Genomic DNA, 16091 nt, shown 5'->3' on the forward strand with positions numbered 1-16091 from the left:
AGTTAATTCGTAGTTGAGTTACTTCGTAACTTGTCATCTATCGCAGTGATTATGAAACTAAAGACACATTTCTCAGTTCATGGAAGTCCACATAAAGTCATATCAGATAACGGTGCATAATTTACTAGTCAATGTTTTAACGTGAAGTTTGTAATGCAAAGAATTTGCTGGAAAAGTCAAAATAGGAAGGAACCAAAGTATTTCTTAATTTACTGAATCTTCAAAACATTCCTCGTGACCAGAAGCTTGGTTCACCTGCACAAAAACTGATGTCAAGACAAACACAAATAACTCTTCCAATCGACAAATGGGTATTAGAGCTGATCACAAAGAGCAATGAGATAGTCAAAGCTCAACTATTGAAAAAACATTATTCAAAAAAGGTATACTATGATTAAACCAGAAAACCTCTTCGAAAAATATCGCAAGGTGAGGTTGTCTGAATGCAAACCTCAAAAGTTCATAATCACATGGGAATTGTGAAAGACATTAGTGTTGAACCAAGGTCTTACATAATTCAATCCAAAAATATTGATTTCAGAAGAAATCGCAGGCAAATTTAGCTTGGCCCAAAGCCAAAGCCACAACAGACTGTGTGACCAGTGATTCCAGTTCTTTGACTAAATCACTAACTGATCAAGTTCCAGAAAGTGGGCAGTCTTGTTCATATAATAATGATATACCAAATGATGTTTCTGTGTCAAATAAATCTCTTGAGATAGATCGCATTTCTAATAATACCCAAAATGTATATGTGACAAGGTCAGGAAGAGTCTGCTAACCTATTCCTAGATATGTACTTTAAATTGCATTTGTAGGCAGATAGCCAATATTGAATTGTTTATACAATGCAAATTTGTGCATGTATTTGCAATGGGCACAAAGTAAAGCTGGAGGATGTAGAACAGGGTGTTATGCTATGCTTTCTGTAACTTATCAGCCACTGTAGTTTAAGGAACTTTTCAGGTTGGGGGCAGTATTAAACTGGTTGTACTGAGCATGTGTAACAGGTAAGATGTAGAATGTGCATGAAGAAGCAGCTATGTCGGTTTACAATAAACTATCTGTTAAACTGCCTTCATGCCTTCACTTGTCATTCAACATGCTGTCAGAAGCTGGATTCAAAATTGTTTAAGTCTCACAAAGTGTAATTAAGTGCCAGAAGCTGTTTTAGTCTTTCTAAGTGCAACAAAATGTCTACAAAGTTGTACAAATCTCTTCAAACTGCAATGAATGTATGCAATAAGTAACATAAGCCTCTCCATGGTGCAAGGAATGTCTAAAGCACTACAGGTATTTGCATTTACTTTTATGGCATGTCAAACGAATTTTGTAAATTGAAGAGTGTATAAAGTGTTTGCATTTACTTTAACGTCATGCCAGACGAATTTCACAGAACTGAACCTTTGGTGTTTGATGGCAATATTGCCGAGAACGGGCATGTGTTCGAACAAGAATATGATGTTTTCATAGCTGCTACTCATTCTGCTAAAGATTTATGCACCCAAGCATTTATACTTCTCAATTTAGCTGGCTCAGAGGCCATTGAGCGAGAATGTTCTTTTGTATATGCACCTGCTATGTATGTGTGTGAGGGAGAAAACCATTGTATTGTTCAAGCAAAAATGTGGGAAGGCTCACACTTTTTAAAATGTAAATTCAGGGAATTCTGTAACCCTCAGACAAATATAACAATGGAAAAGCATAAATGTAACACAAGGAATCGAAAGCAGGGTGAAATATATGTCACTGATTTATAAAATAAAGCAAAAACAAGTACATTTGGGGACTTGCAAGATGATTTAATAAAATACCATCTTGTTTGTGGTATAAATAATGATACAGTGAGGAAAATTCTACTGTGTGATAGTGAATTAACACTGGGCAAAGCTATTGAAGTTTGCCTGATACATGAGCTCACAGAGAAACATACGAACATGCTTGCTGTATCTTCCACTGCAAATGTCGATAGTGTGCAACAGACATTTAAGACAACTAAGCCTCATAAGTGTAAACCAAAATAACTCCTATTGTTAATTGTCACAATTGTGCAGGCAGTCATGAATTCAAATGGGAAAAGTGCTTAGCTTATGATTAGCAGTGTCACAAATGCAAAAAGAATAATCATTTCAAAAAGTTTTGCAAATCTGCATTGCCTAATAGTAAGGTTAATCTGAAGCAAGCAGTGAATAAAATCAAGACTGTGACAAGCGTGAATGGCAGTGATGCATCTTTTTATGTTGACGGTGTTTCTGTGGTTGGTATAACAGTTAACAGAGTAAATTCATGTGTGCCAGCAAAGAGTGAAATATTTTGTACTATACAAATTCATTGGAAACCAATAGAGCTCAAAGTGGATACCAGATCCAAATGCAATGCCATGTCAGTAAAAGCTTATGGAAAAGTAAAAGATCAAAAGTATTTTGACTCCACGAAGTGTACAAGGTTAGTTGCTTATGGGGGGAAGAAATTAATACAGATGGCACTATAGTCATTTATTGCCATTTTGCAGGCAACAGCTATAACAGCTGTGTAGTTTGCAGAGATGTACAGTCATTACAAGGCCTTGAAGACAGCCTACGTATGGGTTTGATTTTTCTCAGTAAAGAAGTTCATAATTTAAATACAGATGAAAATGTGGGTTGCTCGACCAGCACATAAGATTCCATTAGCAATGCAGAGTAAAGTTAAAGCAGAATTAGACAGACTGGTAAATTCTGGTGTTCTCTGTCCTGTGTTAGAACCTACTGACTGGGTATCGTCTATGGTAGTAGCCCATAAGAAAAGCTCAGATGATATTCGAATGTGTATTGATCCTCATGACTTAAATAACGCTCTTAAACGTCCTCATCATCCAGTGCATACAGTACAGGAGGTAGCAGCATTTATGCCAAATTTCACTGTTTTCTCAGTTCTAGATGCAAAGAACTCCTTTTGGCAAATTTCATTGGATCACAAATCGTCTTTATTAACAATTTTTTGAACACCATTTGGGAGATGTAGATTTTTGAGGATGCCATTTGGGATCAGTTCTGCCAGTGAAGTAATCCAACGTGCCATGGAATAAATATTTGCTGGATATCCTCGTGCCATTTTAGTTAATGACATTATCGTCAGAGGGAATGGAGAAAAAGAAGATAACAGCAACCTCAGGAATGTTCTAGATTGTGCGCGTGAGTTCAGCCTCAAGGTGAATCCTTTGAAATGTCAATTCAAATTGAAAGAAGTTGCCTATGTTGGTCACGTTTACAAGTGCAGGCCTTCAACCTGATCCATTGAAGGTAACGGCAATCAATGAAATGCCAGTTCCAGACAATGTCACGTCCCTACAGTGTTTCCTGGGTGCGCTTAACTATTTGGGAACGTTTATTCATAATTTTAGTGAACTTTCTGCACCATTACACGAGTAAACATGCAAAGATATAAAACTGGCATAAGCAGCATCAAGAATCATTTGATACTTTGAAACAAATAATTTCTAGTCTGTCTGCACTGAGATATTATGATGTTCATAAACCAATGACTGGCACTTGTGATACTTCACAATATGGTCTTGGCACAGCATGTCTTCAGGAAGGCATTCCAGATGCATGTGCATCTTGTACTTTAACCCCAAGAGAAATGCACTATGCACAAATAGAAAAAGAGCTTCTTGCAGTTGTGTTTTCATGTTCCAAATTCAATGACTATATACATGGAAGACCAATTTAAATCGAAACAGATAATAAGCCATTGATTTTGAACAAACCAGTATATGTCACTCTAGCAAGATTGCAACATATGATGTTAAGATTGCAAAATTGCAATTTCGGTATTGTTTACAACAAAGGCAAACACATGTATCTCACAGATGCTTTGTCTCAAGCACCCAGAAAGTTGTCCGAGCCACATGAAAGTAAGACAAAAGATTTCTAAGTTATGGAAGTTAAATGCATTTCATCATCACGGCTTGACGAGTTAAGAAACCATACTGCTGAAGACCCAGTTTCTCAAGACTGTATAATATGATTATTCAAGGATGGCCAACACTTCAAACAAGTTTGCCACTTGAAATTCAACAGTATTTCCCCATACAGAGATGACCTCATTGTGGAAGATGGTATCATTATGAAAGTTCCAAAAGTGGTAGTTCCTAAATCATTGCAAAAGGAATACATAACAATCCTGCACAGAGGTCACCCAGGCACTGAATCAACTAAAAGTAGGTCAAGAGGTATTGTGTTTTGACCCTCAATGTCCAAAGATATTGAAAGATAGACACTTTCCTGTTCAGTTGGCGATAGTAGTAAACCACATCAACAAAAAGAACCTCTTCATCTTCTTCCAATCACTGACTTATCATTATCCATAGTTGCTGTAGACATTTTCAAATGAAATGGTCAACACTATTTAGTACTAGCTGACTCATACTCTAGTTGGTTTGAAGTTGACTTACTTCATAACTTGTCATCTATTGCAGTGATTTTGAAACTAAAGACACATTTCTCAGTTCATGGAAGTCTGAATAAAGTCATATCAGATAATGATGCACAATTTACTAGTCAATGTTTTAACATGAAGTTTGTAATGTAAAGAATTCGATGGAAAAGTCCAAATGGGAAGGAACAAAAGTATTTCTTAATTTACTGAATCTTCAAAACATTCCTAGTGACTAGAAGCTTGGTTCACCTGCTCAAAGACTGATGTCAGGACAACACAAATAACTCTTCCAATCGACAAATGGGTATTAGAGCCAATCCCAAAGAGCAATGAGGTAGTCAAATCTCAACTATCGAAAAAACATTATTCAAAAAAGGTATACTATGATAAAACCAGCAAACCTCTTCCACCAATATCGCATAGTGAGATTGTCCAAATGCAAACCTCAAAAGGTCATAATCACATGGGAATCATAAAAGACATTTGTGTTGAACCAATGTCTTACATAATTCAATCCAAAGGTATTGATTGCAGAAGAAATTGCAGACACATTTTGCCTGGCCTAGAGCCAAAGCCACAACAGACTGCATGTACCAATGATTCCAGTTTTTTGACTAAATCACTAACTGATCAAGTTTCAGAAAGTGGACAATTTTGTTCATATAATTCTGATATACCGAATGATGTTTCTGTGTCAATTAAATCTCTTCAGATTGATCGTATTTCTAATAATACTCAACATTTATATGTGACAAGGGCAGGAAGAGTCTACAAACCCAATCCTAGATATGGACTGTAAATTGCATTTGTAGTCAGATAGCCAATGTTGAATTGTTTATACAATGCAGATTTGTGCATGTATTTGCAATATGCACAGAGTAAAGATGGAGGATGTAGAACAGTGTGTTATGCTATGCTTTCTCTACCTTATCAGCCACTGTAGTTTAAGGAACTTTCCAAGTTGTGGGGCAGTATTAAACTGGTTGTACTGAGCATGTGTAACAAGTAAGATGCAGAATGTACATGTAGAAGCAGCTATGTCGGGTGTACAATATACTATCTGTTAAACTGCCTTCATGCCTTCACTCATCATTCAACAGAAAGTACTACATTACTTAACTCCAGAACCCACAGTGCAGACAAAGGACTGCATTACTTATTTGTTTACTGGGAAAGTCTGACTGGGTGCAGGTGCCTTTTTTCAGGGGAGGCACAGGCAAGAAAGCTCCAAGGTAACAAATTTAATGCAATCAATATTTACAATAAGACATTTTATAATCCAGTTACAGTACATACATAGCATAGTAGTAAGTATAATAAAATATGTATTGATATTCACAAACATTAATATACAGCATTGTATTGAACATTTGCATATAGAAGAGCGGTGTGTAAGATAGGTAGGCATAATTTAAGAAATACATTAGAGTGAGATATTAGAGGGGATAAGCAAGTGTAAGTGTTAATAGAGAAGTAGCGATGAAATGGAAATTTGGTTGTACTAAATTAGAATTAGGTATAGTAGTTTAAGTACTACAATAAAGTGAGGTATTAGAAAGGGATAAGCTGATTAAATGATTTAGTGCTTTAAAGGGAATTTTAGGAAGGGATAACTGGTGTTAGAGAGCTATGTCCCAGATGAGAAGTAGGGACAGAGCCAGGAGACAAAGAGGAATTATTTTAGTAATGTTTTGAAAAGATGAAGGTGTGAAATAGACCTGAATGATATAGGAATTGCATTCCAAGTTCAGGTTACATTATTGGAAGAGAGACTATCCCCAGTATCTTTTGTGATTTGTAGATCATAAGCAGCTGTTTATCATTTGACTGAAGGGGATGGTTTTGTAGATGGAATTAGAGCATGGGACTAATTGCTGGGTAAGAAAATGGTTTATAGATGTTTTTGTATGTTAAGATGAGCTGGGTGTAAGGTAGGTGGTGAGGATGTCCGAGCCAGTTAAGTGTTTTAGTGCTAAACAGTGATGGATCTGGTAAGTTTTTTGCAAATCTGGCAACTTTGCTGTAGCACTGTTCAAGTTCAGAACTAAGTGATGCTCGTAGGTTAATCATAATAGGGGCTCCATATAGAAGAGAGGGTGACAGCTAACTCATAGCTAGAGTTACCTTGACAGACTCTGTAAGGAATTTCTTTACTCTATGAAGGCTACCTAGCTTTTATGGGTTTTCTTGATGCTGTTGTAGATATGTAAATCAAATTTAAGGTTGTCATCAATTGTTATGCCAAATAGTTTTCTATGTGAAGTAACGTCAATCATAGCATTATTAAGAAAAAAATTTTAAAGTTGATTTTTTTTCATGGAAATGGGATTTTGGAAAAATGAAGAGTAGGGATTTTTTTTGTATTTAGTAGCAAATTATTATCCTGTATCCAACTTTGAATTCAGATAAAGGCTTCTTGAGTAATTCTCTGAAGATTTGTGAAGTTATCTGAAATGTATATTAGGGTAAAATCGTCAGCATATTGTATGAGGGAAGCTTGCAGAGAGGATTTATGTAGATTGTTAATGACTATATTGAAGAGTGGAGGGCTGAGAAAGGAGCCCTGTGGCATGCAGTATTAACAGGAAGGAAGGGTGAAAAGGTGGAGAGCCATTTATCAGGCTGGTATTTATCAGTTAAGCAGTTGTTAAACCATAGTAGTATGGATTGTAATAGCCCTACATATTCTGCTACTGCAAAACTTGCAGGAAACCACAGCACTGATATGGAATCCCACTGCCAGCTGTTTATTTTTTATGCATTTGTTATCAGGTTACACCCACACATCAGTGCCTGCAATCAGTGATATGAGGAAGAAGATGCATTCTATGCAACTGTGTACATTTTTAAACTTCGTGAGGCCTCTGCATGGTCAACCTTATGGAGAGGAAAAGTAGGCTGATACCAGTGCCTTTATACCCCTGTTCAAACTAACCACTGCTGTGGCATGCACCCTACTGAGATGTTTTTTTCTGCTTTGTCCCACTCACAATTCAGATAATCAGTCATGAGGTCCTTTGGAGCTCTCTGATTGGCTGTCTAGATCATGGGTGCAAGAAGCAGAAGCCAAGAAGCTGTAAAGACAGAAATGCATGTAATAACTGCAGTAGAAATATGCACAGGATGAACCAAGAAATCAACAGTATTGGGGGTTTGCAAGGCATTGTTGTGTGTGGATATACTCTATAGGTCTGAATTTTGTTTGGTAATATTTTTTTCTTTTATCCTGGCAGGCAACTGGATATAATGGACAACAAATGTGACTTTGCTGGACCAGTAAGTGTTTGTGTGAATCATGTGGGATTACTTTAAAATAACTGGCTAGTGGTTGCTTTTTGTGGAAAACAGTTTCTGAATTACTAGGGCCATAACTGTTCATTGTTATTAAATTAGTATTATTATTATTATATTTTAACACATTTGAACACCTATAGATACAGTGGAAGTTGTATCTAGATGAAATTGGCTGACCCTGAATTGATTTAATTTGCTGAAGTTTGTTGAATTTGCAGAACCAGTGTGCATCTGTGCAGCTTCCTTGGTTTGGGTCTTAAAAGTTCCACATTCCACAGTGTTCTACATTGAGATGGTCTGTCACTCATTCATTGCTAAGACTTTCTAATAGAAATATACTGTAGATAACAGCTGCTCGTACGTATAAAGTAACACATTGTAACTATGTTATGATCTTCCTGACCGAGGCTGTTAGTAAATGTTCCACCTTTTGTCCATTTGTTCCACATTATGAGAGGTAGTGCTCCACAGTTTGGAGATGGAAGGTTGAGAGCTATGCTAATGTGAATCATGATTCAAGTGGGAATACCTCATAATGCCTTATTGTAGCTACAGTATATGCAAAACTAAGTTGAAATACAGTAGTATAGCTAAACATTTTTATCACAATCAGAGGTCTGCATGGATAACACACTGGCTAAACCTGCTAAGGGTGGGGGCTCTCTGTGGACAAAAATAATGGACCTTTTTGCTGTTTACACAGTTTAAACTGTCACTAATGTTGTTTTACAGGGCTAGTTTGCATTGTACAGATGCAAATGCTATCAAATTAAAATTTCCCTTAGAATAACTACCTCTGCAACCTTCTCCAGGCCCCTGCTGCTCTAGGAGCATTTGAGTTGCACACAGGGCAGCTCCCCCTTGTTGGATAGCTACAGTTCACCCTGACTATAACACCCATTCTTTGCCCATGTGCTATCATCCCAGTCCTTTTAAAATCTCCCCAATCTTCTCCCTGGTTAACCCATAGTAAAAAAACTGAAACCATGGACAGGCACTTTCCTGATATCTCTGTGGCCAGCCTGGTGGACTTGGGCATCTTGAGACAATGTAGCAATTGTCTCATGTATATTGACAACCACTTAAACCTGAAACAAACAAACAAAATATGTGAGAGATGTAGTTGCACTATGAAAATGGAGACACAACTCTGACATATGACAAACAGGGTGCCAGTGCATGCACATAATTTCTCTCACTAGAAAAGGTCTTGACACATAAACTCACATATGCAGAGGTACTTGCATGTAATTTACCAAAACCTCAGAGGCCTCCCATATGCTGCTATCAGAAACCACTTGCAAACAAAACCAAATCAACACAAAGCACTGCACATAAAATTAGACCTCATTTTGTCTCCACAAGCAGGCTCCTAAGGCAAATCACCACACATTCAAACATTTTGGTCATAGGAAACTCCACCGTGAGACACATGGATGTCCCCCTCACCAGACTGGATAAACAGAGGGTTACAGTCAGTTGCCTGTCAGGGGCCAGGATTCACCAGATAATGTAGGCACTCATTTCACTCAACCACAAGTACTAGTATGACTCAGTTATAGTCCATGTGGCTGTGAATGGCCTGACATTCACCTCCCTGGACTATATGGAGAGATACATGGTGGACCTCTCTGAATAGGTGTCATGGGCTGGTATGAGCCTCGCACTGAGCAGCATTCTATCAAGAATAATACCACAATACAAACAGAAAATGACTGACTTCAATAATTGGCGTAGCTACTGATGTCATTTGAAGGGGATCCAGTGTTTGTCATCCTGGGACAACATGATCAATCGATCATGCTGCTTTGCCAAACATGGTCTGCACATGTCACCAGTAGGCTTTCAAATTCTGGCCAAAGCATTAGACACATCCATAGTGCCTTTTTAGGCAGTGCCAAACCAACAGACCTACCAATGTAACAAATTCTTCTAATGATAAGTTGAAGGGACTACTGGTCAATGTTAGGAGTCTTAATAAGGCATTGCAGTCCCTGGAACCTGTGATGTTAGGAGCCTGTGATGTTAGGAGTCTTAATAAGGCATTGCACTCCCTGGAACCTGTGCTCACCCTGGAGAATGCTGATGTCTGTGCAGTTACAGAGATGTGGTTCAAGGATGCAGAAAGCATCTTCACACATTCAGACCACCCTCTGAGAAGGAAAAAAACAAAGGGAGTAGGTGTTTCCATTTACACAGAAACAATCACACCTCTAGATTGGTCAAGCAGGATGTTTTGCTTGAGTTACTCCACATCCAGCTGACTAAAGGCAAAATCCCCCACCATATCATCGCTAGCTATAGGTCCCCAACCTTGAAACATGAAAACCATGCCACATACCTGAAGTTACTAGAATCCCTTACCATTCAGCCCAACACACTACTCATGGGTGATTTTAATTGCCCCTCCATAAACTGTGAAACATATACAACCACTAACATGCAGGCTCAGAGATTCCTGGGTTTTCTCAATGCAAATGCTTTGGAACAGCTCAACTGCACTCTCACTCGGGATTCAAATATCCTTGACATAGTACTCACAAACATGGGGGAGCATTGATAAGGTTGGATCATAAATCGGCCTTCATTGAAATAAACATAACATTAGAAACCCCCTCAAACTCTAAAACCCTAAAGAAAATTTTCCAAGGCAAATTACTTTCTATTAAGTGATAGCACAGGTAATTTTAAATCTCCTCCAACCCCCCCCCAAAAAAATGGAGACCTACACAGAAGTATACAAGAACGCTCTGTACAACCACTTAAACAACTGTATAGAAACTGCAGTATCTGGCCAATCTAAACCTATGTGTAGCCAGAAAATCAAGCAACACTGGTGGACCCCAACATAAATAGACTATACACCAGACGGAAGAAATTCCAGTTTAAAAGTAAATGGAAGGGTGCATAACAGAGAAGAGAATCCCTCATTAGTCTCAACAGGCAAATCAGAGAACTAGTCAAGTGTGCAAAAGCCAAATACAAGACTACATTAGCCTCCAAAGCAAGAGATAACCACAAAACGTTTTTTTAGTTATGTCCAAAATCTTAAAGGAAACACTCAACAATCTGCTGAGTTGGCTGTAGATGGCTCTACCTATACTCAGCAGGAAAAAATAGCAAACCTGCTGACCAATAAATTCAGCACAAATTTCACCCCCTCATCACCTCCGGTCACTACCCATGAAAAAAACCCTACCATTCCTTTGCCTGTTATCAGGATAGAACAGGTCATTATTGTGGTCTCTAAATCTAGAAACATGGCATCAATGGACCCTGACGGAATCCCAGGGTGCCTGTTAAGTAGCTTAAAACATGACCTAGCAGTCCCACTCAAATCTCTATTTAACCACAATCTCCAGACAAGCTTTGTTCCAGTAGAGTGGAAAACAGCATCAGTCAACCCTCTGCACAATGGGAGAAGCATCAACTGACCCAGAAAGCACCCAACCCATAAGTCTAACTAGTCCCATATGTAAGGCCATGGAAAGGATAATCATGGTTGGACCTGATTAACAACAACATAGGAAATCTCCACACTCTAGACTCAACCCAGTTCAACTTCATCAAGGTCAGGTCCTGCATGCTCAGTCTGGTAGACATCTTTGAAAAGGTCACCATGGTCCTGAATGAGGATAAAACAGTGCATACTGCATACCTTGATCTGACCAAGACATTTGACACAATACCCCACTCAGGTATTATAGATAAACTCACAAAATTGGGCATAAACCTCTACTTCACCAGATGGATAGCCAAATGGCTCATGAATAAGACACATGTTGTTAGAATGGAGGAATACACATCCAGCAAGAGACCAGTAACCAGTGGAGTACCACAGTGCTCAATGCTGGGCCCCCCTCATGTAGTAACCAGTGGAGTAGCACAGAGCTCAGTGCTGAGCCTCCCTCCTGTTAACCAGCGGAGTACCACAGAGCTCATTGCTGGGCCACCCTCCTGTAGTAACCAGTGGAGTACCACAGAGCTCAGTGCTGGGCCCCCCTTCTGTTAACCAGTGGAGTACCACAGAGCTCAGTGCTGGCCCCTCCTGTTAACCAGTGAAGTACCACAGAGCTCAGTGCTGGGCCCCCTCCTGTTAACCAGTGGAGTACCACAGAGCTCACTGCTGGGCCCCCCTCCTGTTTGGGATATACCTCTCAGATGTCAAGGCAACTGTAGATGGCCTTTGGCTGACCAAATTTGCTGACAACTGCAAGTTGGGGGCAATCATTGACTCCCCAAACAATGTTGATATCCTCCAGAAAGGTCTGACTCAGACTAATGATTAGTGTCAGAGCCATTGCTTCAAACTAAATACAAAGAAGGGCACAGTAATACCCTTTGGGTAATCAAATATCCCTGCAAATTACAACATTGATAGCACCCCCTGAGAGTGGACCCAGTGGTGAGAGATCTGGTTGCTCAACTAGGTAGTAATCTGAGGTTTGACCACCATGTGTCCACTGTGGTGAGGAATCCTTCTTGGTAGCTCAGTTTATAAGAAATGCTTGGCATCCAGATTTAAGGATGTCATAGTACCACCGTACTCAGCCCTCATCAGACCAATAATCAAGTATAATGCATCCTTTAGTGTGTACCTCTCCAGGCATCTGCAACAGTTGGAGCATCCTCAGAGGTTTCTCTTCATAAACAATCCACAGTATAACCAATATGTCATATGCAGACCAATTAAAAGTTGTAACACTGTATTCAGTTTCCTACTGATTACTGAGGGTTTATCTATGCCTAACCTACAAGGCAGTCCCTGACCCAGTCCTGATGAAAATGTTGCATATTCGCAAAGCTAACTGCACAGGGGTTACTCGCACAAAAGATCATGCTGGAGTGACAGATATGTGTCCCAAAGATTGCCCCTCCTCTGGAATAGGTTTCCTATTCACTTGAAACAGAGCCCTTCCCTGACCATCTTCAAGTGCAATATGGACCAATGGATGGGAAATTGCAAATTCACTCCTTGTGAGGTGTTCATGTCTCTTACGCAGAGAGGCAGTCTGTAAAACTTGTCAAAACCCCACTTGCTAACCCTTGCTATCCTTCCCCTAGAAGTAGAAAACTGGGTAAAATCTGGGCTTACAAGGGCTCTTGAGCCATTAGCCTAGTCATCTCCTATGACCCTGTGGTGTATACATTAGCCATATTTTTGTCACAGCCTGATATCTGAGCTGCATACAATCAACAAAGTGGCTTTAATTAGGTGTGTGGACGGTGCTGTCCGTGGATGAAAGTAACTGACCTTTTTGCTTTTCACAAGTTGAAACAGTCAGTAATCTGCTTTAGCAAGACTAGTGTGTATTTCTATAGGGAAAACTGGACTACTTCTGTATGATGTAGCAAATTTTTTTTTTTTGGTCAGTTACATGTTTGAGATTTGTACAGTCAACAAAATGTTTATAACTGCTGGGTTTAGGAGTGGCTGTCTGCATATGAAAAATGCTAACATATTTTATTATTTGCATTGCATTTTATTATTTGCAGAGTTTAAACATTCTTTAATCTGAATTTGCAGGACTGGTGTGCATTTGAATACCTCACCATGACCATGTTTTTGGTCACAATCAGACTAAAAGATGTACACAACTAATAAAGTGGCTATGATGGATGAGAGAGTGCAGAGACCCCATGTGAATAAAAGATACTCCTGCCCATGTTTAAACAGTGTCAGATGATCACTGATCTGGTGTTGCAGCAATATTGTCACACAATGTATTGTATTTGCTGAAATCGATGTAAAGCTATCTCTGCTATGGTTTTTGTGTACGTGTATGTGTGGGAGTGCAGCCCTCAGTGTTATAGTATATTTAAGAGGAACAATTTAGCCATAATTTTATTTGCATTTTGTCACAGTCAGACATTGGCACTGTACAATAATAAGGGAATATCTTTAGTGGGCTGAGCAAGATGTGTGCTGCAGTGAGTAGCACTTGGCTGTCTGAGCTCCCGGATATGCTTCCTTCTGTGTGAAGTCTGCATATCTTCATTGTCTAATGTGGTTTATATACACAGTTTGCTGGTTTCTTCCAATAGGCCAAAGACATGCTATATGCAAACTGGCATTTCTCCAATTTGCCTGTAGGTAGGCATAAAATTGTGTGTGTGTGTGTGTGTGTGTGTGTGTGTGTGTGTGTGTGTGTGTGTGTGTGTGTGTGTGTGTGTGTGTGTGTGTACGTGTATGTGCAAGCACATGTCCACACAGGCATATGTAAGTTTTTTGGGGGAGGCGGCAGTATTCACAGATCTCATTCATGTATTCTCCAAAGTATTTGTTTTCTCATTTATTTTGAGAACTTCTATTTTTTTTTTCAACTTTGAACATTAAGCCTTGAACAAATTCATCTCTTCCTTTAAAGGGAAAAAATGAACTAATTTCTTTCCTTAGTCATGAATTTTGTTCAGGCCATCTTTTGATCAAAAGGTTGAAAAAAAAGTCTAAAATGTACCTCAGAACATCTAGAATCCCATGACTCTTAGGGGCCTAGCACTCCACAAACTCCTAACTAAAATTAGACTCATCAATCCATATTTATTGCAATGCAATCTTGGCCAGTTGACGTGCACTGAAAAGATGCAGGAAAAAACTGAAAAGTAAGACAGATTGTGAGAACGTGAGGACAGGGGATGCAGGCAGTATTCCCAAATATGACTTGTGGGTTCTTTCTAGTCTTTGTTTTCTCACTTTATTGAGAATTAATATTTTGTCAGCTTTGATCAAAGCATTGAACACAACTTATTTCTTCATTTAAAGAGAAAAAAATTAGCAGATTTCTTTCCTGAGACATATATTTTGTTCAGGCTGTCATTGGACAAAGAAGTTGGGAAAACTCATTGCATCTCAGAGTATCTAGGACCCCATGGCTTTCTGGAGCCTGGCTGCTCCCAGATCCTCGACTTAATTATGCTAGCTGCTGCACACTTTGCAGTCTATTTTTGTCCCCTTAGAATGTGCTGAAAATGGATGTAGCAAAAAAAATGAAGTTTAAGACAAAGTGTGAGAAAATAAGAAAAAAGTTATCTGGATGGTGTGGAATATTACAGTTAGTGGACTTCTGTGTAGCTGTCACCCTTGTGTAGTACTAATGCTTGTTGGTACTGCATATAGGCATTTGTATGAATGTAGCACTCTGGCACAGAGGGGTGCTAATATACTGGTACTGCATATAGGCATTTGTATGAATGTACCACTCTGGCACAGTGGGGTGCTGCTATATCAGCACTGGTGTACTGTGATTGGCTACCAGGATGTGGTACAGAGGCTTGTGCAAAGTATGTATTGTAAATCAAGTCTGGCAAACCACCCTGCAGAGTCTTCTTGCAAAACAGTCCTTGTATATGACCTATGCCTTTACCTGGGGGGCTGCATTATGGCAGCTCTGTGTGTGTACAATTTGTAAATTCCTGGCTATACCCCTGGTATAGGCAAAGACATATTGCTGAAATGATTTCTGATATTTTATAAATGCAGCTATGTCTTTTACTGTGGTCGCGTGGGTTTCCTCCGGGTGCTCCGGTTTCCTCCCACATCCCAAAGACATGCTGTAGCTGGACTGGACACTCTAAACTGGCCATAGGTGTGAATGCATGTGTGTGTGTGCCTTCTGTGGAAGGTTGGGTGCCGGGATGGCAACTCGACACTGTAAAACTCCACTGCCAATCATGAGCGGACAGTTGATCCGCTGTGGCGACCCTTGACCAGGAAAAGCCGAAAGAAGAAGAAGAAGAAGAAGCTATGTCTTTTACCTGTTTTGCTACTTGTTGAGACATACTACAATGCAACATATAACTGTGTACATGTTTAGTATCTCATATTTTAGCAGCATAAATCTTTGACAAATCCGATGAGTGATGATCTCCACCCCAGAAATATTATGTACATCTAGAAAAAAATAATCAATATAAGTGCCTGAACCATCATGAATAAATCATTAACAATATAAATGGCCTCCCACAACAAAATGGTCACCTGCCCTAATAAACAGGGCTGGTACAGCATTGCAAGGGGAAAGTGCAGACTAGGAAAATACACTTTTAAAGTACATTTTGTTCTTTCTCCACTTTAGTGTGAACTCAAACTTAATATACACAACAGTGGGGGTGCAAGCAAAAAAATGTTTTGGATATTATTTTTGCCCATCTGTATCTCACTCACTTTGGATACAATTAGGAAGCTAATACTTCCCTACATTTTACATGAAGCATTCAAGAAATCAGAGCAGTCCTCTAAATACATGAGACAGCCTGGCTTGGTTCTTGAGCTAAAGCTGCTGTGCCTTTTACAGATTATCAGTTTACCCTGGAGAAGTCATAGTGGAAGACCTAAGCTATGAGATAGCTTAAGCCTAAAGGCACTCTCTACATTAAAC

This window comes from Protopterus annectens, chromosome 4.part1 (assembly GCF_019279795.1).
Source record: "Protopterus annectens isolate FY-2018-M chromosome 4.part1, PAN1.0, whole genome shotgun sequence".
Classification (NCBI taxonomy): Eukaryota; Metazoa; Chordata; order Ceratodontiformes; family Protopteridae; genus Protopterus; species Protopterus annectens.